The 17,209-nt window shown below is 35.6% G+C and overlaps 2 pseudogenes; both read left to right on the forward strand.

Annotated features, from left to right (window-relative positions):
* Window positions 1-458: 458 nt before the first annotated feature.
* Window positions 459-5,308, forward strand: LOC149225338 (eukaryotic translation initiation factor 3 subunit A-like; annotated as a pseudogene).
* A 10,491-nt stretch (window positions 5,309-15,799) lies between these two features.
* Window positions 15,800-16,635, forward strand: LOC149225339 (E3 ubiquitin-protein ligase WAV3-like; annotated as a pseudogene).
* The last annotated feature ends 574 nt before the right edge of the window (window positions 16,636-17,209 follow it).

Raw genomic sequence — 17,209 nt, forward strand, 5'->3', positions numbered from 1 at the left:
ATGACAAGCATATAAGATTTGATTAAAAAGACTTGGAAAAGTGTAGATTGCCTTCTAATAAGCTACCAATTACCAAATACCAAAAAAATATATTCATGAGTGTACTTCTTACTATCCAATGCAAAAGTATCTCTCCCGCTCGACCCCAAAGTAAGAGGTCTTTGATAAAATTTCGAGCTTCACAAAGGCAAGGTGCTAGGTTTTAGTTGTGCTCCTGAATCATCATAGATTTGTTTAAGTTCCAAATGGCACAGGAACTAAAAAAATAAATCACATGTGTTTTCTTTGGCGAGGCCCCTAGATCGTCTCAAGATGCGTTATCTAGTCTGCGCTGGTGCCTTTTTCACGCTTTGGGACTTAGGGTTTGGGGAAATCCCCTATATGTTTCTAATAGCCCAACAATTATCTATAACGTTGGTGGGTTCGTGATGTTTTGAATTCTACGGGGTTTCATCATCATGACAACCTTTGCCAAGTTGGAAAATGCTCTCAATCAGGTCGAAGGTATGTATCATTCACAGAGATTTCTCGTTACATGGATTTTTTTTCAAACATTTGTTAAATTTGTATTATTTTATAAGCTTCAACAACTAGTCTGATAAAATCATGTATATGAATTTTCTTGTAGTGTTGAAATTATAGGAAATTTTCATCTAGACGAGGTCTTGAGATTAAGAAGGGTTTGTGCTTCTTTGTACTAGTTGGGTTCATCAAGTCCTAGGGTTGGGTTTTGAAATTATTTTTTTTGTTTTTGCTTTTGCTTTGTTTTTTTCTTCTTCTTCTGAAATTTTGATTATTTTCTCCAAAAACCGCACATCTAATCCATGTTTAAGATGTGGATGTAATAGATATGCTAATGGGCACTGAAGATTCAAAGTATCTTCTGCAAAGGTTCACCATTGCATTGTTTTCATTTTTGTCTTTATACTTGATCTTGAATTTTTGGTATTTTAAAGTTTTCACTATAGAAATTGCTTTGAACCCTTCATATTTGTAGTAGGCCCTTGTTGCCAGATTTTTTGTACCTTGAATTTTTGTAAGGACCATTTTAGGGTAGTATGTATAGGCATTCATTTTTTGTAGCCTTGTCTATATCTTTGAGGCCACCTTTTTAGGTCATGCCAATTTCGACATACTAAAATCTTGTGTATTTAGGACTTGATGGGCATATCTAGTTTATTTTTCCCTTTTATACTAAAAAATTGAGCTTTTGAATCAAATTTAATGTTGTTGGCATGAAAGTGAATCATTTTACTTGTTTCTACCGATACTCTACACTTGTTGATTTGTGTGTCTAATGTTCCCATTGTTTAAAATGGCTTTCTCCTTTTTATGCTAGATTGCAGAAAATAAAGTTTAATTCATGCTGCTTTTAATGGTTGATATGACTATTTTGATCCATGGTATATTTTATTATAGAAATAGGATAGGGATATGCCAAATTTATGATGTTTTTAATGGTTGATATGACTATTTTGATCCATGGTATTTTTTATTATAGAAATAGGATAGGGATATGCCATCATTGTTTGGTTATAGTTTTGATTATTACAGTAAAATTATAACAAGTCTAGTACATTTGCTCTTTATTGCTTTACAATTGTTTTGTATTTTCACTTCAAAACCACTTAGGCAAGGACTATGTTTCAAGGTTCTCTGAACTTCAACATTGAGATTTGAAATTTGGAGAACCTAAAAAAAATTGAGGTTCGATGAACCTTATGGTCATTCACTAAGTCCATAGCTCAAGCTCATAAATAACATCATGTCACAGCTCAAGCTTGTAGTCTATCCTGGTAGTTTCCAAGTCCATAGTAGCATATATATAGAAAATGTATATATTATATAGATGAACCTAATGGCAAACCTCATCGAAAAAATTGAACCTAATCATTGTTGAACCTGAACTTCAACCTGAAGTGTGTGACTTAGGCCAAGGATACACTTCCTATCAGGGATGTACTCTTATGATTCCTCTCACATTCACTAATGAGAGGGTCTTTGCACTTTTATTATTTTACATAGAAAATTAAGAATTCTTAGGTTATTTGTCATGATTATTTATGTCCTGAGAGTGCCTAAATATTTTTTATCTTGTATTATTTCAACAATTATGGAGAATAATAATTAATTATCAATGTTGACACTTTTGTGCTTCGACATAAGGAACAATACATAAGAAGAGCTTGTCTCATTATCTCAAGTTTGAGTTGAAATATTTTAGAGAAATAATTATAAAAAATAAATGACATGTGCTTAGTGCCTAGATGTGAACACATGAAACCACGGTAATCTATTTTCAGAAGTAGAAATATGTGCCTAACCCTTTCAGTAATGATATAGAAGATTAATGAGCTTTATTGTAAACTGTATGCAGAGTTGATGAATGTTGGCCAGAAGAAGGCATCATTACAGGAACTTCACAACTTGATAACATCAAAATGGTACAGAGCATGGCAAAAGACATTGGAAAAGATAATGTTCAAATATGTGGAACTTTGTGTGGATATGAGGCGTGGTAGGTTTGCAAAGGATGGACTTATTTAATATATCATTGTATGCCTGCAAATGAATGTCAGTTCGTTGGAGGATATTATCAAGTATTTCCTCCATCTCTCCATTGATAAGGCTGAACAGGCTCAAGATCAAGAACAAGCATATGAAATTTCTCTTGATGTTGAGAACTTAGAGGCAGAGAAGATGCCAAAGGACTTGATGCTTAGTTATTTTAGTGGAGATAAAAGGAAAGACAAGTCTGATCGGGAACTGGTTACCCCATGGTTTAAGTTTCTTTGGGAAACCTATAGGACCATACTTGAAATACTTCGTGAATCGTAACAATTCAAAGTTGGAAGCATCATATGCGGTGAGTGCATATTAACTAGTGTTGGAATAGATGGAACAATTTCTTAATTTGGATAATTTTATAGTAATGGTTGTTAACATGTATTCCACTTAATTCTTTCACTAACAACTCCAAATAGCCTGCCCCAATCCCAGCAGTGGATGCACTAACATTGATTGATCCTGAGTTATCTTGTTTTAGGAGCTTTAAATGTTTGTCTATGGCAAGTATGGTAGAGTTTGTTCTATATATTTTGTTTCAACGACAAAGTATATATTATGTTTCAATGATAAAGACGCATGCTGCACTCCTTCTAGCATGTTCAGTGGATATAACATCTAATGATTACATAAAGGAAAAATATTGTGTTGTTTTTTAGTTGCCGGTTAAAAAGTCTTTTGAATAAGGTATTTATTCTAGCATGTCTAACTACATTCCTAATTGGACTAACAGATGAGTGCACGTTGAGCCTTTCAGTTTTGTTTGTAATATAAATCGACAATATAGTTTCGTCAGTTTATTGAAATAATACAAAAACATCTTGCGAATTTCAATAAGTAAAGGGATCAAAGAGATAGGTCTGACTTGAATCTCTGAGAGTTTGTAGCTTTACCTTGATACAAGGTTTTATCAACTGAAGGCTACAACTGAGCTTGAGCTTTGGCAGGTTGGTGAGCTAATTTTTTTATTTGTAATATATTTTTTCCTTATACTATTTATTATGACGGATGGCATATGATATGTAGAAGATTTTCACTCTATTGAAGATATTCATGGCCTTATGTGTATGGTCAAGAAGACTCCTAAGCCTCAAATGATGGAAATCTGCTATTCAAAGTCAACAAAGATATTTTTGATATTAGAAAGTCATTTGCATCATGCTTATGCATGGTACAAGCTCTATATACTCCAGAAAAGCTACAATAAATACTTAGCATAGAAGGATTTGTAGCTGATGGCATCATTTGGATTGTTGCCTGTCATTTCTATTATGCCTTATGATCACAAGCATGGAGCTCACCATTTTGAACTGGAGAGTGAGAATGAAAAAAGTTCAAGAATGGCCAATATTTTGGGATTTAGTTTGGATTCTAAAATGGATACCAGAGAAGTGGTAAATTATTTCAATGAAAGGGCTTAAGTTCATCTGTCACTGTTTGAGATGTTTTCATTTTTATAGGTTTTTCTAGTATAAGTATTATATTTTATGCTTAGTTCAAGGAGTTTTCTTCCAATATTTCTAATAATAATATGTTTTTTTGGCAATTGTCATGCTCAACACTTCTATCTGAAATGGTAAGTAATAGGTATAGAGCTCATTAAATCATTTATTGATGAAATTAAGTCCTTCCTTGATGTTGTTGAGAAGTCAGAGCACACATATGTTCTGCTAAGCACTTTTTATGCTTGTACAATTTTTTGTTTTAGCAAGCTACATGGTTTCAATTATAACTGGATAGAATGTGGTGCAATATTAGGAAATTTTTTACTATATCTACTTATATTTATAGCTTATACTAAAGTTATGTACCATATAATCATAATGAGCTTCACTTTTTAATAATTCAAAAGTGTCTTCACCTCAAACTCTTTAGTTATACGTATCTCCATATTGCTTCTAAAAAGATGGTTTATGTTAACCGTTGCCTTCAAATATAGGTTAACATTTTAGGATATGTAAATATAAGTTAATCGTACTAACATTAGAGGCTCTTTGGGTTCATGAAAAGAAATTGGCAACATCTTATGTGGGTAACTTGTGTCTTTATTATATTTTAGGTTTCCAAAGGTGTCATTACATATGTTCTGGAAGAAGTGAAAAAAATGTATCATCTGTTGGAAAATGATTTCCACCCTTTAGATATTGCTGATAAAGTTCAATCATTGCTAGGCAGGCTCTCTAAGCTTAGTGAAAAATTGTATTCATCTTCTCTGGCCCCAAAAGTGAAATTGGAGCAACACGTTCCTTCTTTAGAAAGGCTAACTACTTTGAGATTGTTACAACAGGTGGTGGTATTTAATTCCTACTTTTGTTTCATGCTTTCTATTATTTTGTGGTGTCACTACTTGTGATTTGTAAATGTGGCCTACTTTTAGAGTTACACAACTTACAAAATATGATGGAGAATTTAATTATTACTTTGTTCAGTTCATTTGTCTCTACTATTTTATGGCATATGGTGTGACAATCTTGGATTTGTTATATTTCTTACACTTTGGTGTTAAAGTGTACACACTCTTCTAAAAGTAGAATTCTTGAGGTTTTCTAAAGTTAACCCTTGCATGTTCTAGGTATCACAAGTGTATCAAACAATGAAAATGACGGTCCTGTCAAGGATGATACCATTTTCTATTTTTTTTGTTATAAAGAGGCTTAGTGTGGATGATATGAAGTACAATTTTGTATGGTTGAATATTGACCATTCAAAATGAATTGTACAGTTTGGTAGTCAGGTGAAGTAATACAATTTTATGATTTTCAATATTTTGTATAAAAATACAGCTTCTGCTAATTTTGAGGATTTAGCTTGTGTGCATGGAGACTTTTTTATAGTTTTCATAACATAAGCTCGCTAGTGAATTTATTTATGCAAGACCTTGAATCAGAAAAATGCATATATCCGAATCTTATTGAATTGTAGTAGGAGGGGCTCAATACCTTAAGCATTGTTATTAACTTACCATAGGAAGATGCCATAAAAGTTTAGATCATTTCTTCATCTTATGATGGCAATCAAATAGGTAGTCTCAAGTTTTGGTTTGCATACAGTGAATCCTTGAAGTAAATACTTCGAATTTTTTTATAATTTTTTTCCCTTTAACATGTTCTTTCATGTTGATATTATCTAAAAGACATGTCTTGTCATCAATTAATATTATCCCATATAAACTGCTTCATGGAAAACTCTACTACTCAATAGAACATAATAATAAATTTGGTCTTTATTAAATGTTTCAAACTAATAATTAAGTATATTCATTCATGATAAGATAAGATAGGTTTATTAGTGTCCAACGAATGACCAAAGGTAGGTCAACAAGACTGCTCAGTGCAAAAGTGGCAACACAGAGTGGGAGTGCAAAGGTCAGTATCTAAGCATAACTAACACAACACCAAAAAGAAGAAATACAATGCTCTGGACACAAGTACAAGGGAAAGAGACAAAATGCTCTAAATTCCCACTATCAAATGAAGGAGAGGGTGTTATCCTTTGAATTTGAAAGGGAATCTCTCTTACCATTTGGAAACCAAAAGGAAAGAAATATTGTATAGATGACTAGCCAAAGGAGATGGATCTAGTCTGGGGACGTGTCTCTCTTTGGAAGAGGTGGCCCTCTGCCATGTGGTGGTAGGAGGGGGTTTCCTACCAATCTGGCATGAATAACAACTCAACGTGGGTCTCACTGCAAGGGGTTAAGTTCTCTTTAACTGGAATGGTTATGCAATTTTCCTGCCTCTTGTTGCCCCTATCTAGGAGCATTGGGAAGAAAATTGTGATCCTCCTAGTAGTTTCCTATCAAGGGGGGCAAGGGGAGGACAGGAGAATGTGAGTTGTGGACCTAACAACCTCTCCCAAGTATACAGTTTGGCATCGCTAGGCTAGGTACGAACAAAAGGTGGAGAGGGAGTTATGGCACTCCCTAAATATAATAGAAGCGACCATGTATCTCATTGGAACAGGGACACCTAAAAATGTAGTGCTCCCTTGTCTCTATCTCCTATATATGGCATATCCAACATAACTTATCCTCTTGTGACATTTGGTGCTCAGCTTCCACTTGAAGCTTATCAGTGCACACTCAAAACTAACCTAAGGGGATCCTAATTCCATGCATCAAGTGTCAAAGAGTGTAAGTGGATCAACACTATAAATTTGTCTCTAAGAGCCAACAAGTGCTCTACATAAAAGGCCATTTTGGGTCTCAAATCCCCAAGAGGGGAATCCAAGTGACCTAGATATACTACTTGTACATATCCTCCCGGATAATCCCATCCATCTCTTTCTTATTAGAGAAAAAGTGACCAGGAGCATCCAAAGTGTGTTTGAATGGGGGAAGATGATCTATCAATATACTGATGGATCGAAAGAAACAAGAAACTTCTAAACACCAGCATTGTGCTCTCCCAAAAGGGGGGAAAATTGGGAAATGGCCTCCAAAGATAAATAAGCAAGATATGGGTACCAGTCTCTATATACTATTGAGTAAATCTCTAAAGTAGATAAAAACAACTCTACCAATCTAAAGTTAGTCTAGATCCATATATTGATCTATCAATATACTGATGGATCGAAAGAAACAAGAAACTTCTAAACACCAGCACTGTGCTCTCCCAAAAGGGGGGAAAATTGGGAAATGGCCTCCAAAGATAAATAAGCAAGATATGGGTACCAGTCTCTGCCTACTATTGAGTAAATCTCTAAAGCAGATAAAACAACTCTACCAATCTAAAGGTAGTCTAGATCCATAAAGGGTTTATTGCAAACTATGTATGGATGATGGACTAGGGGATCATCCTCTTGCATTTGATGATGCAACACAGTAAGTGGGCTTGTACTCAAGGTCACTATAACCTAACCTAAGGCCCAATATAACCTAAGTAAGATTGACCTCCATACCTTTGAACCATATAAAACTATAGGTGTCAAATTGGAGTCCATGAGGTCCAGTTTGGATGAGATGCCCTAAAAATGGTGTTGGAAACATTTGTCTGTTTATAAGAAAAAGGCACCCATACCCCCCTTATTCACTCAATGTTGGATATCCTCCCTCAAAAACCTAATAATTGAGCCCCTAGATATGTGTATGTGTCGATAATCTTAATCTCCATCCCTCTAAAGTAAGAACGGAAGCTAGATCCAGAAAGGATTTATTGCAAACTATGTATGGATGATGACTAGGGGATCATCCTGTTAGGCCCCTATACTACTAGTGTAACCCCTTATTATTATTAGTACAACCCCCTTATTATATTGATGTACCCATGTAGTGCCCATATTATTACTATTATGCCCCATAGAAGCCCACTATTGTTATTATTGTGCCCTTACATTATTATTGTTATGTTGGATCTAATTATATTATGACCCCTTAGACTCCTATATATAGAAAGGAGGTCTTTTCATTTGCATCATCCAAGAATTGTTCATTTATGTAATGTAAAGGAGGTTGCCCCCTCGAAGAGGCTGAATTCTAAGGTGTTGATCTATCTTTTCTATCTTTTTCTTGAGCTGGTTCCATAACATTTGGTATCAGAGCTTTGGATTCTAGGGTTTCACTACTCCAAATAGGTCATCATGGCATTTTTGCTATAACTTTTTTTTTCTGCGACGTTTCAAAAGCTAAAAAAAAAACCCATTTGAGAAGAAATCGTGTTGAATCTCGGATCCAAATTTCAGAGCTTTTCACGCTATATTTGCGGAGATATGATCTGAGGAAGTTTGTCTTTTTGTAGACTCCTGAATTACATTCCAAACAAGTGACTTGGGGAAAATCCTCATAACTTTCTCTCTGATCATCGGATTGAAATTTTGTAAGAAGTTATAGAAAGAGGACGGACTGTAGTTTCTTGTATATATTTTTCAGAGCCAAAGGTCGAAACATTGACTCGTGGCATGTCATACAAGTTCACTTTACTGAACTAGTCTACAATCAGGTCACTATGGGAGATTTGGCATAACTCTTCCTTGGAGAATCTAATTGGGATCAGACTGGTGGCATTGGAAAGAGGACACAGAGGGCTACTGTAGGTCATAATTTTAGAAATTACAGAGTTATAGTCGTTTCAAGATCGAACTCCTAAAATCAAGAAAAAGCAAGATGAGGAAGTTCGATGGCAAGGATCCGGTAAATTGGATACTTCAGATGGAGCAATATTTTGATCTACATGGTGTGCCACTGTTACAAAAGGTATGTATTGCATCTTCATATTTAGATCCGGATCAATTTTTATGGTATAAAGGGCTTTGTTCTCATAAACGACTTGTTACGTGGTCAATTCTCACAGAGGAAATGATAGCACATTATGAGGATACAAAGAGCAGCACCTTCTTTAGAGCAACACCACAATAATTGGAAAGAGTAAAAGGTCTTTGTGACATAGTGGAAAGTAAAATTATGGCAACAAGGAAGTCTACCTCTCACAGCTATAAAGATGGAAGTGTTGTTTCTCCTAGCCTTCCACAACCTACAAGGGTTACACCACAACAATTGGAAGAAAAAAGAGAAAAAGGGCTTTGTTACAATTGTGATAGAAAATGCACTAAAGGTCATAAGTGTGCTAAGAAGAAATTATTTTACATAGAGTATGAAGAGGAGGAAGAAAAGGATCAAGAAACATCAAAAGAAGAGGATATACACTAGGACCCAACCCCAGAGATAGAAGAAATGAATCAGACCATATGTTGTAAAGCATTGGTAGGAATTACCACTCCTCAAACTATCAAGATAGAAGGACATATTAAGAAGAAAAATGTTCAAGAAGTGAAAGATCACATCGAGCATCAAGAAATGAATCCGACCATATCTTGTAAAGGATTGGAAGAAATTACCACTCCTCAAACTCTAAAGATAGAAGGACATATCAAGAAGAAAAAGGTTCAAGTAGTGAAAGATCACATCCAGCATCAACAACAAGTTCTCCAACTTTTAAAGGATAACGCCACTTTGGTGCAAAATCGAATGAAACAACAGGTAGATCAACATCGTAGTGAAAAATGTTTTGATGTAGGTGATTGGGTATTTTACTGCTACATCTCAAGCAAGCTATTTATGAGAAGGAAATGTTGGCAATACTACATGCACTTAAAAAATGATATGGAACCAGCGCAAGAAAAAGATAGGCCCCTATACTACTAGTGTAACCCCTTATTGTTATTAGTACAACCCACTTATTATATTGATGTACCCATGTAGTGCCCATATTGTTACTATTGTGCCCCATACAAGCCCACTATTGTTATTATTGTGCCCTTACATTATTATTGTTATATCGGCTCTGATTATGTTATGACCCCTTAGACTCCTATATATAGAAAGGAGGTCTTTTCATTTGTATCATCAAAGAATTGCTCATTTATGTAATGTAAAGGAGGTTGCCCCCTCGAAGAGGCTGAATTCTAAGGCGTTGATCTAATTTTCTATCTTTTTCTTAAGCTGGTTTCATAACATTTGGTATCAAAGCTTTGGATTCTAGGGTTTCGCTGCTCCAAACAGGTCATCGTGGCATTTTCGCTATAACAATTTTTTTTTTTTTTGTGTGCGATGTTTCAGAAGCTAAAAAAAAAAACCATTTGTGAAGAAATCGCGCTGAATCTCGGGTCTGAATTTCAGAGCTTTTCTCACTATATTTGCGGAGATATGATCTGAGGAAGTTGGTCTTTTTGCAGACTCCTGAATTACATTCCAAACAGATGACTTGGGGAAAATTGTCATAACTTTCTCTTTGAGCATCGGATTGAAATTTCGTAAGAAGGTATCGAAAGAGGATGGACTGTAGTTTCTTGTATATATTTTTCAGATCCAAAAGTCGAAACAGTGACTCGTGGCACGTTGTACAAGTTCGCTCTACTAAACTAGTCTATAATCAGGTCATCTTGGGATATTGTGCATAACTCTTCCTTGGAGAATCCAATTTGGATCAGACTGGTGGCATTGGAAAGAGGAAACAGAGGGCTACTACAGATCACAATTTCAGAATTTAAAGATTCGAAAGTACAGAGTTACAGCCGTTTCAATATCAAGCTCCTAAAATCAAGAAAAAGCAAGATGAGGAAGTTTGATGGCAAGGATCCGGTAAATTGGATACTTCAGATGGAACAATATTCTGATCTACATGGTGTACCACTTTTACAAAAGGTATGTATTGCATCTTCATATTTAGAACCGGATCAATTTTTATGGTATGAAGGGCTTTTTTCTCGTAAACAACTTGTTACGTGGTCATTTTTCACGGAGGAAATGATAGCAAATTATGAGGATACAAAGAGCAACACCTTCTTTAGGGCAACACCACAACAATTGGAAAGAGTAAAAGGGCTTTGTGACATAGTGGAAAGAAAAATTATGGAAACCAGGAAGCATATCCCTCACAACTATAAAGATGGAAGTGTTGTTTCTCCTAGCCTTCCACAACCTACAAGGGTTACACCACAACATTTAGAAGAAAAAAGAGAAAAAGGGCTTTGTTACAACTGTGATAGCAAATGCACTAAAGGTCATAAGTGTGCCGAGAAGAAATTATTTTACATAGAATATGAAGAGGAAAAAGAAAAGGATCAAGAAACATCAAAAGAAGAAGATATACGCCAGGACCCCACCCTAGAGAAAGAAGAAATGAATCAGACCATATCTTTTAAAACATTGGCAAGAATTACCACTCCTCAAACTCTTAAGATATAAGGACATATCAAGAAGAAAAAGGTGCAAGAAGTGAAAGATCACATCGAGAAAGAAGAAATGAATCCAACCATATCTTGTAATTCATTGGTCAAAATTACCACTCCTCAAACTATCAAGATAGAAGGACATATCAAGAAGAAAAATGTTCAAGAAGTGAAATATCACATCGAGCATCAAGAAATGAATCTGACCATATCTTTTAAAGGATTGGAAGAAATGACCACTCCTCAAACTCTAGAGATAGAAGGAAATATTAAGAAGAAAAAGGTTCAAGCAATGAAAGATCACATCGAGCATCAACAACAAGTTCTCCAAATTTGAAAGGATAACGCCACTGCGGTGCAAAATCAAACGAAACAACAGGTAGATCAACATCGTAGTGAAAAATGTTTTGATGTAGGTGATTGGGTATTTTTACTACTACATCTCAAGAAAGCTATTTATGAGAAGGAAATGTTGGTAATACTACATGCGCTTAAAAAATGGCGACCTTACCGAATGGGAAGACTCTTTAAGGATGAGGATGTGGAAGCATTATTTTGTGCTATTTCTATTATCCAACCAGATTGGATAAACGAAGTAAGGGATGAATGGAAGAAGGACCAAGAAGTATGGCAACTTATTTAAAAGTTGCAAAAGATACCAATTCAAAGAATATTGCTAGAAATTGAAGAGGAAGGAAAAATCATATTGGAACCTAGAGCAGTCATAGAAAAAAGAACCCGACAGCTACGAAATCGATCAATTTCAGAGTATCTCATCAAGCGGAAGAACTTACCCGCTGAAGATTCCACATGGGAGGACAAGAATTTTATATAGAAGCATCAAGAACTACTCAAGCGTTGAGGACAACGCTTTTTGAAGGAGAGGAGCATATTAGGCCCCTATACTACTAGTGTAACCCCTTATTGTTATTAGTACAACCCACTTATTATATTGATGTACCCATGTAGTGCCCATATTATTACTATTGTGCCCCATAGAAGCCCACTATTGTTATTATTGTGCCCTTACATTATTATTGTTATGTCGGCTCTGATTATGTTATGACCCCTTAGACTCCTATATATAGAAAGGAGGTCTTTTAATTTGTATCATCAAAGAATTGCTCATTTATGTAGTGTAAAGGAGGTTGCCCCCTCGAAGAGGCTGAATTCTAAGGCGTTGATCTATCTTTTCTATCTTTTTCTTGCGCTGGTTTCATAACACATCCTCTTGCATTTGGTGGTGCAACATAGTAAGTGGGTTTGTACTATTAGTAATAAGTATAATTTTGGATTTTGGTCATTTAATAATCTACGAGAATTAACATAGATAGGGTTTTCCTGTTAAAATGTCATTTATGTGTCTCATTCTCTTTTTCTTACAAGATGCAGTATTAACTTATTTATAACAAAATTTGCGCATATACTTCATACATACATACATACATACATATATATCTAACGTTTTTCCCAACGTTTCTATTTTTTGGGGGTCACGTTTCCGACCATAGCCATTTCATAAACTTCCAGATGTTTTGGCATTTCACGCAACTTAGATTTAGGGGAAATAGATGATTTTTTATCTAAGGGTGTTGCATGCATATGTTGAATCCTTTAATTTTGAAGGGATGGAATTCAATGAGGCAATAAGTTCCTTGTTACAAGGCTTTAGATTCCCTGGAGAAGCACAAAAATTTGATTGCATCACAGAAAAATTTGCAGAGCACTATTGTAAGTGCAACCCAAAGGTTTTCACTAGCACAGACACATTTTATATGCTTGTATACTTTGTGATCATGTTCAAAACTAATGCACATAATCCAATAGTGAAGAACAAGGTATATATGATGGAAAATATTTACCAAATGACTATATGGGATCCTTGTATGATCATATTGTGAAAAATGAAATCAAGATGAAGATGATAATTTGATGCCACAAAATAAACTTCCCATAAATGCAAACATAATCTTAGATCTAGATAATATACTAAATATTGTAATTTGTAATAGGGGGAATAAAAAGCTCTAGAAACGAGTGGTGTGCTTCTTATCTTCCATATCGCTTCTCATCTACTTCTACGCCATCTCCTTTGCCTGGTCATGGGGCCCTCTCAGATGGTTGGTTCCTAGCGAAATCTTCCCTCTGGAGGTACGCTCAGGTGGGCAGAGCATCAGACCCACATCTTTGAGCACTTATGTAAGTCATGGGATTTCTTTTATGCATATTAGTGGTGATAGTCCCCTAAGCTTGCATTGATCTAGGGGCAGGGGGCGTAATTTGAATGATCTGTCTCTGGAACATAGTCAAAAAATACTATTTTCAAGAAAAATATTGAAATGAATAGTTGTTGGTAAACCATTGATTTTTAAAAAATGGGAATGAATTTCTCATGCCAGTGAGCATTCTTACTTTATCTTATCTTTTAGTGTAGCTGGCCCTACATTTCTAGGCAGTTCCACAACATTGTGAGGCTTGGTGAAAATCAAAAAGATCTTGATCAGTGAATCCTGACTTAAATTTCCTTGAATAGTTTAATGAATCCTGACAAAAAGTATACAACATATATTTTGATTGCTATAAGACATAAATTAACAAAGTACTAAAAAAAAAGTAAAAGCATGTGTTTTCAATCTTGACATATAACCCCAAGATTTAGCTGCATATGATCAATTTTTTTCTCATTGTTTGTTTTGATTCCAAAATCAACAACTTGAACACCTTTATGTGACTCATAATTTATTTCCTACCAATGGAACTTGTGATCGTGAGCAATGACAAAGACTAATTGGTACAATTGTCATGTCATAAGCAGGAAATCAACCATGAAACTTCTTAGAAGATTATAGTCTATAGAGACAGTTTTCCCCCCCACTAATTACAAAATGTTATAGCATGAGAAACAAGAATGCTTTCTTGGAAATTCAACATGGAAACAAACTTTAGAGAAAATTGATATTGTTCACACCACCATAAATGGTAAACCCAATCCAATTGTGGTTCCCAGTTCTAGCATGCTTGTCTATCAAATACTCTGTGCTCTTAATGGTTGCAGGTGAAATATTGGCTGGATGCAACATGTGTTAGAATGAAGCTCGATTATTTATCCAAGTCATGCTCAAGTCTCAACCTCATCATATATTTGAAACCCAACATTGTAGACACATGACTAACATTAGACACAACAAGTCAAAGCTCCACAGATTAGAATACAATTTATAGAAATGGAAATCTGATATTGAATATTCCCTTTATCTTGGTCATGACACATTATTCTTCATATTCATAAATCTAGGATTATTCTTGATCTAAAAAATAAGAGGGCTATTGTGATTGAGCACACACAATATTTTATGATGAGGTGATTGATATGCACTGATCATCATATTTGGAGAAGAGCAATCTTAGAGCTAGAGGGCAGGCTTCAGAAAGGGCCACCAAGCCATTGACCACATTTTCACTTTACAAGCTATCATTGAAGAAGCTAGAAAAAAAACAATGCCAAGCCTTTTCCTTTGTTGTTGTTGTTTTCTTTTCTGCTCTTGGTTTTAATGGATGGTCAAGACTACTTTGAAACTGGAAGAAAAGAAAAGGAGACAGATATTGGAATTTAGTATTGTGCTACTTAGGAAACCCATTCTATTTGAAAGAAATCTCTCTTGACAAAACGATAGTCATATTTAGCTTATAGCAATTCCTTTTTGTGGCCACATCTTATCACTGGTTCTCTCCAAAAATTTCGAGTTGATTAATTTTCTCAGAAAAAAGAACCATGAAATTCTAAAATTCTTATCTCTTTGGATGAAATTTCCTACTTTTCTTATCCGTTGTTTTGAAGAAATTGTAAAACTATGATTCCGTGTATATAGATCTGGCGCTCTAATGCATACATTTTATGATGCAAATTACATGTGCAATATGTCTTGATGCAATGAAACTAGGCCATGGCCATGCCATATTTACTGCAGAGTGTTCCCACATTTTCCACTTTGCTTGCATTGCTTCCAATGTGAAGCATAGAAATAGGGTATGTCCAGTTTGTCGAGCCAAGTGGAAAGAATTTCCCTTACAAGGGATTCATTTAGAGCCACTACGTTGCAGAGCACAGATAAGTCCTTTGAATTGGCCACAAAAGCAAGATTGTTGGATGACAATTTTACCCCGTTTGCCACCTGCTCGTCCCCCACATCCTGAAGCTGTAGGACATGTTACAGAGGCTATTGTTTTTGCTGATGATGAGCCATTGGAGCATTGGTCAAGTGGAGAAAACAGGTCAGGTGGGGAAAATGGGAATGAACCTACTTTGGTTGAAATTGAGATAGCAGTAGGAAATTCATAGGCTACGGATTCAAGAGGAAAAGTGAAACAAGGAAGTAGAGGTATTCAAGGCAGATAAGTTGACAGTACATATGTACAGTTAAAAATGTTTCTTGAGTTTTCTGCAATTCCATGCTTAGAGTTTCATGAGAAGTTCAGTGTCCTGGTACCTCTGAAAGCTCCATGCTCTAGTGCAAAACAACAGCAAAGCCAAAGAACTTGGAATACTTGAAATCCATCCCAAACCCCTGATATGCCCAAAGATCGAGCCCCCATTGATCTTGTAACTGTTCTTGATGTTAGTGGAAGCATGGCAGGCACAAAAATGACATTACTGAAGTGTGCTATGGGCTTCATGATTCATAATCTTGGCCCCATGGACCACCTTTCAGTCATTTCCTTCTCATCAACTATTAGGCATTTGTTTCCCCTATGATGTATGTTTGAGGGGGGTCGATAGTTTGTTTTGCATGCAATGAATAGCATAGTGTCCATTGGTGGAACCAAAATTGCTGAAGGATTAAGAATGGGTGCCAAAGTACTGGAAGTCCGGTGTGAGAAGAACCTTGTTTGTAGTATCATTTTACTCTCAAATGGGCAGGACACCTACAATGTGTGAAACCGCAAGAAGGTTTCCATTTCATCAAATTCTAGGATGGTTTTGGATTATCAGTCCTTGTTTCCAAGATCAATAAGGCAACCTATAGAGAAACGTAACATATAGATGCCTGTGCACACTTTTGGATTTGGGACGGATCATGATTCAACATCCATCCACTCCATATCAGAGACTCCTCATGGCACCTTTTCCTTCATTGAGACAAAAAGTATCATTCAAGATGCTTTTGCATAGTGCATTGGTGGTTTGTTGAGTGTGGTGATTCATGATATGCATGTGCAAGCTTAGGAGTGAAATCGAGTGCCATACAAGAAGGAATATATGTAGGCAATATTCTAGACGATGGGCATAAGGGACTGGTAAAGATTGGAGACTTGTATGCAGAGGAGGAGAGGGAATTCTTGGTTCATATTAAGCTTCCTCCATTTAGAAATCCTGAAGAGAGCACCCATGAGGAATTCACTCAATGAATCTCTGACCAATCACGTGCATTCATGGAACATTAAACAATACCCTTAATTTGACTACATACTGGAAAATACCCCTAAAATTAAATTATTTAACCCCCTACCAATATAAACCCAATACACCTTCCAAATTTAAAAAACCCCTACTTTCACTAGATATTGTAGGTATCCATTTTTTGATTAATGTTTTTTATAAACCTTTATATTTTTCATTACTTTGAGCTCCATTTTTTATACCTACCAATATAAAAACCCTTTACCCCCTATATATCCCACAATATATTATGCCATTTTTCCTCAATATATAGCCCCCAATATGGACCCACGTGGTATGGTATTTCTCCCCCAGTGAAGCCCTCGTGAGAGCACAATTGTTAATGAAATGAAAATGTTAAAGGTCATTTGTTCTTACAGGGATCTTGTTTCACAAGAAACTATTTGAACACCAATGACAATACTATCTATTCGACGTCCTGAATATGTTAGCAATAATGAACAGATTGTATGTCTTGAGGTTGACAAGCAAAGAAACAGATTGTGCACTGCAAAATCCATAGCAGAGGCTAGAGCACTAGCA

The sequence above is a fragment of the Pinus tabuliformis genome, chromosome J (assembly GCF_031772625.1).
Source record: "Pinus tabuliformis cultivar Carrire ecotype Pingquan chromosome J, CPIR1, whole genome shotgun sequence".
Taxonomy (NCBI): Eukaryota; Viridiplantae; Streptophyta; class Pinopsida; order Pinales; family Pinaceae; genus Pinus; species Pinus tabuliformis.